Below are 6,193 nucleotides of genomic sequence, written 5' to 3'. Positions count from 1 at the left end.
GCTAACACAAGGTGCAGATGACTTTTGACTTGTTCACTGAGCTGTCTGTGAGTTTTAAAAGTGAAAAGAGACATAAAGGAGCAGTAGTGGACTGATTTTACATCACTATGGCTGCAGGGAGATGCTGCAGTAGTTTAACCAAAGTGTGCTTAAAAGGACAATTATGCATGCAGTTAATCATGATTTAAAAAAAGTTAGTGCATGTGCATCACACAGGTATGTGCGTGCACCCAAGTTTACAACTGTGCAGCAGTAAAGCATTATGGAGAATAGAACAGTCGGTCCCCTTTATTAACCTTCATTTTAAACTAGTTAAAAGATATGATTTCAATGGAAGTTAATCTGCCAAATTTTGGTCATAGGAGGGTCAAATGTGGTGTTTTTTAACCAATGTAGAAAAGTATTGTAAAAGCAATTCATGAGAAATCAAGATTCCAAATGAAATGTTTATCTCTACTTGAATGCTCATAGCCAAAATGAATGCAGAAAATTAAACTTAAATGACCAAAATATGGTCACATGAGTCTATCATTTGACAGCTCTACTGATTTATATTTGGCCTGAATCATTCAGTATAGGTCAACAGTGGTATTACAATTCTTTGTCTTACAATACAAATATAGGTGCACCTTTTAAAAAATCAACAATCTCAAAACATCAAAAAACATCAGTCCAAAAAGAGGGACACAGAAATGTTGACGTTCGGGAAAATTACTCAAATTAAAGCACTCAGTAATTGGTTGGAGCTCCTTTTGCACAAATGAGTGCTTCTATGTGTTATGAAGCCCAGGTTGCTCTGATAGCAGCCTTCAGCTCGTCTATGTTGGTGAGTCTGGTGTTTTTCATCTTCCTCTTGACATTTCCTCATAGATCCTTACGGGGTTCAGGTCAATCAAGCACAGTAATATCATGGCCAGCAAACTAGTTTATAGTAGTTTTGGCTTCACAGTGTTCAGGTGCCAAGCCCTGCTGGAAAAAGAAAGTCAGTATCTCCTTAAAACTTCTCAGCAGATGGAAGTGTGAAGTTTTATGACAGTTCTTGGTGGACGGCTGACAGTGTTGACTCTGGACTTGATAAAGCAGTGAACCAGCAGCATATGACCCCAAATGGTACCCCAAACCATCACTGACTGTAGAGACTGAAAATGCAGGACTTCAAGGACCATGGATTCTGTGCCTCTCAGATCGTCCTCCAGACTCTGGGATCTTGATTTACCAAAAATCTGGTTGGATTTAAACCAAAATGTCTTTGTGTGTTCATTAAAAACCAGGACCACTGAGCAACAGTCAAGTTCTTGTACTCCTTAGTCCAGATGATAAGCTGATGTTGTCAGGAGTGGCCCGACATAAAGAATACAACACTTTTAGCCCCTCTCCTGGACCCGTCTGTGTTGTGGCTCCTGATCCACTGACTCCAGCCTCGGTCTACTCCTTGTGTAGCTCCCTTAAGTTCTTGAATCAGCTTTCTTTGACAATCTTCTGAAGGCTCAGCTCAACCCAGTTGCTTGTCTTTCTTTTTTTACCGCACTTTTCTCCTCTTTCCATGAATATGCTTTGATACAGCCTCTGAGAACAGCCTGCTCTTTCAGCAGTGACTCTTTGTGGCTTACCCTTCGTGGATTGTCCTCTGGACATCTGTCAAGTCAGCAGTCTTCCCTATGATTGCAGTTGTGTGTACTTGAAATTTTTCACATTGCACTTGATGAATCTTGAACATATGGAACTTTCTGAAGTAAAAATGAACTTTGATATGATACTGTATTGCAGGTTTTTTACATTTCTTAGTGTTTGCATGAGGTCAGATGTAAATGGGCATTTTTGTAAACAGGCTGAATGAATGTAGACCTAACACTTTCTCAGTCTGCAGGCACTGTGCTTGCTCCCAGACATAATGACTCACTGAAACAGTGACATATATAAGTATCCAGACCTCCTCAGAGTTAGTTATGTGTTGTCTGCCTTCCTGCTGAGATGTTGAGTTATCGACCATCTGTGCCCTGGATGGACGTCCCTGTTTAGCTCCTGTCATAAAAAATATCCCAATGTTTCACTGACTGAATTTAGTAACAGCAGCCAGTGTCATGATTTCAGTCACCACAGGACTTCTCAGTTAGATTCAATAATCCTTGTGACCTGTTGTGGCCTTTTCTTTTGCTTATAAGAGCAAGCTGTTACGATGGAAACTACTGGAGCATGCTTTAATGTAGTTTTCCTCCCTGATGTTCAGGTTCTTAATGAAAACAGCTTTACAAGGACAGATCTTTTCTTGGTCTGAATTACTCCATAAAATGATTTATATGTTGCAAAACAATTTTCCTGCTCTTTCTTCATTATTTCAACACCATGTTTGTTTAACCTAGAGATGACTGTATCCACAAACCACAATGCTAAAAAAGTTAGGACTTGGTACAAAATGTAAATTTGGTGATCACAATTTTTTTCAACCTATATTCAATTGAATACAGCACAAAGACAAGATAATTCTTGTTTAAACTGACAAACTTTTTGTAAATATACACACATTTTGAATGTTATAGCAGTAATAAGTTCCAAAAACATTGGGACGGGGGCAAGAAAAGACTGGGAAAGTGTTGGAATGCAAAGTTTTGCCGTTTTGTCAGAGTGCCAACACCTCCAGCCTCTGTGATTTGGTGGCAGCTAAACTGTTGCTGTGCACAACTTAAACAACTCATGACGCTGGCTGGGTAGAAACTTCTCTTCCATCGTTCCTTTCAGCTCAGTCAACAAGTATAGATGATTTTAAACAACACGGCTTTTTCCATCCAGCCTTTCTATTCCCAGTGTATCCTCTCAGCTAACTTTGTAGAAGGTCAGACAGGAAAGGAGGCGGCTCCATTACCAGATGTAATAGGAGAGTGTGATGGCTGCAGCACATCAGATGAAAGGTAATCACAAGGTGTGCGACTGTCAGAGCAGGTGTGAAGAGAAGAGTCAGCCCTCAGGACTCATTTATTCTAACACTAAGAATCTCTTTTTGGACTGAGAACACTCCAAAGTATGAAGCATCTGTGAAAGGAAAGAACACGGCAAAGTTTTTGGGGAAGTAGTGGGTGAGTCACTCAAGGATAAAGCTTGCAACGTGTTCACTGCAGCAATGCCATCTAGGAATCAGTGTTTGTTTTGTTGACTAAAACTGTGACTAAAAATGTTTGCCTGTGCTCTGAGGTTGTCTTTAAATCCTCTTTAATGTTTACAGTAGTAATAATATTAAGTTGTCGTTAGGCTGGTCTACAGCAGCAGGACGTCCACACCTGCATCATTGAATATTAGAAGCTCCATCCACTAGAGGAGGCAGTCTGGCACAGACCTTCACTTCTCTTTCACTGCAGTCTAATATTAAGCTGGAGTCTGACCCCCATCCAACTGCTCTGCTGTAGGCAGGCCAGAATTGGCTGGGCCCCTGACAAACCCAGAATGGGCCCCTCTCCAGTTGTGATCTATTGATGATATCAGTGCATGCATGTTGGATGAGTAGCACTGGTGCTAGTGTCCTGGCTGACAGTTCATCAGGCCAATTTTTAACTGCTTTTCACCATTTTTACCACTCATTTTCCCCCTGATGCCAATTTTTGCTACTTTTGTACAATTTTTGCCACTTTTAACCCCTTTTTGCAACTTGAACACATTTTTGCCACTTTGTAACTGCTCATCACCATTTTCACCACCCTTTCTTGCACATTTTCACTTATTTTTGCCACTTTTATCCAATTTTTTGCCACTTTCAACCAATTTTTTTCAACTTGAAGACATTTTTGCCACTTTGTTACCACTTTTAAATACCTCAGCTGCCTATTTTTTGGCCACTTTGTAATAATTTTACCCATTTTTATCATCAATTTTTACCTTTTGTGACACTTTTAACCACTTACTTATGGCAATGTTTGTTACTTTTCACCCATTTTTGCCCCTTTTAATTCATTGTTACCAAACATTTTTGGCCACCTCTAACCCCTTTTTGCAACTTGAACACATTTTTGCCACTTTGTATTTGCTGTTCACCATTATTACCACCCTTTTTTGCACAATTTAACCTTTTGTTGCCACTTTTATCCCATTTTTGCTACTTTTAACCCATTGTTTTAACTTGAAGACATTTTTGCCACTTTGTTAACACTTTTAAATATCTCAGCTGCCCATTTTTGCCACATTCTAATAATTTTCCCCATTTTTAACATCAGTTTTTACCTTTTGTGACACTTTTAACCACTTACTTCTGGCAATGTTTGTTACTTTTCACCCATTTTTGCCCCTTTTAATTCATTTTGACCACTCCTTTTGGCCACCTCTAACCCCTTTTTGCAACATGAAAATATTTTTGACCATTTTTAACTGCTTTTCACCATTTTTTACCACTCATTTTTGCCAAATTTTGTAAATTTTTGCAACTTTTGTGCAATTCTGCCACTTTTAACCCCTTTTTGCAACTTGAACAAATTTGTGCCTCTTTGTAACTGCTGTTCACCATTTTACCACCCTTTTTTGCACATTTTAACCTATTTTTGCCACCTTTAACCCATTTTTTCCAACTTGAACACATTTTTGCCACTTTGTAACTGTTTTTAAATATCTTAACTGACCATTTTTGCCACTTTGTAATAATTTTCCCCATTTTTATCATCAATTTTTAGCTTTTGTGACACTTTTAACCACTTACTTATGGCAATTTGTGCCACTTTTAACCCCTTTTTGCCCCTTTAAGTTCATTTTTACCAAACATTTTTGCCACTTCTAACCCTTTTTTGCCCATTTTAACCCATTTTTGCCACTTTTTATCATTTTTACCACCCATGTTTGCCAATTTCTGCCATTATTCTGCAATTACTCGTTATTTTTCCTTCCCAATTCCTTTCTTCTCAAGTGTTTTTATTCAGGTGTAAAATATGGTTACAATAGATTAACTTTATAATGGATCATGATTTGCCTGACCTCCATGGACCCCCCTAGGAATGAGGTCAGGTGACATAACATATACTGTAACTGTTCATAGTTACTTACCAAGTCATATGGTGTACTCTTCTTTGTTTTGGTTTTTTTTTTTTTTTTGTGTGTGTGTGTTTGTTTGTTTGTTTTTTTGCTGGTCTGACTTGAACTTTGACTTAACTGTCCCACACCTCCCATCAATTCTGCTGCTCCAGAAAACGTAAAAAAAAAAATAAGGACAAAGTAATGCAGAGTGCAGCAGTAGGCTCCGTCTATATCTGTGTACTGGGCTTACAGCTTCGACTGTCACCTACTTACTGAGAAACTTAACAACTCTTTTATCTTAAATTGGCTAGAATTAAATCATTTCAGGCTGAAGTGAAGTAAATCAAAATTCACTCTAATAATTAGAGAAATAAGTTCACGTTAAAGTGCAGTTATTCTGGGTAAGAGTTTATTTGGAAGTAGGCCAACTACAGGTCTATTTTCTGGAAACAAACCTTAGAAACACCTTTTTTTTGTTGAAACTTCTAGAGTTCATGTGTGAGCCTATGTATGTCACTTTTATCAGATGTGTTTATGTTGCCGTCTTAATTATGACTCATAAATCCACTAATGGTAAATTAATTCCAGTTTCCCTCTACCCTCTGCTTCTCAAACAGACCTTTTGTTTCATTTAATTTTGCTGCTCCAAAGCTGAATAAAATATTCTAAAACTAACTGAACTGACTATTTAAACATATTCATTCATCATGTGTAACAGTTCAAACATTTTTCATCTTCTTTAGATTTTGTGTAAGGGGCTCTCTGATAGGATGTGGTGTGCTACATGTCGCTATCGATCCTATTCATGTGGAAGACACAAAAGCGTATCCGAGCTGTGCCAAGCTGACCGCAGCACAAGGTCACGCATGCCAGCTGTGAGGTCTGAGCAGAAGTTATAAAACAAGCAAATAGGGTGAAGCACTAGTCCACTGGGAAGGAAAACCAGACCAGGGGAAAAAGAGGATCACAACAAAGATAATATGAGGGGAATCAGACTCAGGAAAGTTCTGAGGAAAAAAGGTGTTAGACTCAGACAAAAAGGTCTCAGGTGTCAGACTCCTGTGGAAAGGTCTCAGGAAAAACATGCCTGAAGCCTTTTATCCTCAGTAGCTTTCAAATGAGCCTGACAACTAAGACCTTTATCACTTGGCACTGACACCTTTTTCCTGAGTCTTTTATGTCTAAGTCTGACACCTTTAATCCTGAG

Source organism: Cheilinus undulatus, linkage group 5, assembly GCF_018320785.1.
Source record: "Cheilinus undulatus linkage group 5, ASM1832078v1, whole genome shotgun sequence".
In the NCBI taxonomy this organism is placed as follows: domain Eukaryota; kingdom Metazoa; phylum Chordata; class Actinopteri; order Labriformes; family Labridae; genus Cheilinus; species Cheilinus undulatus.
Note: the sequence above shows the minus strand (reverse complement) of the source record.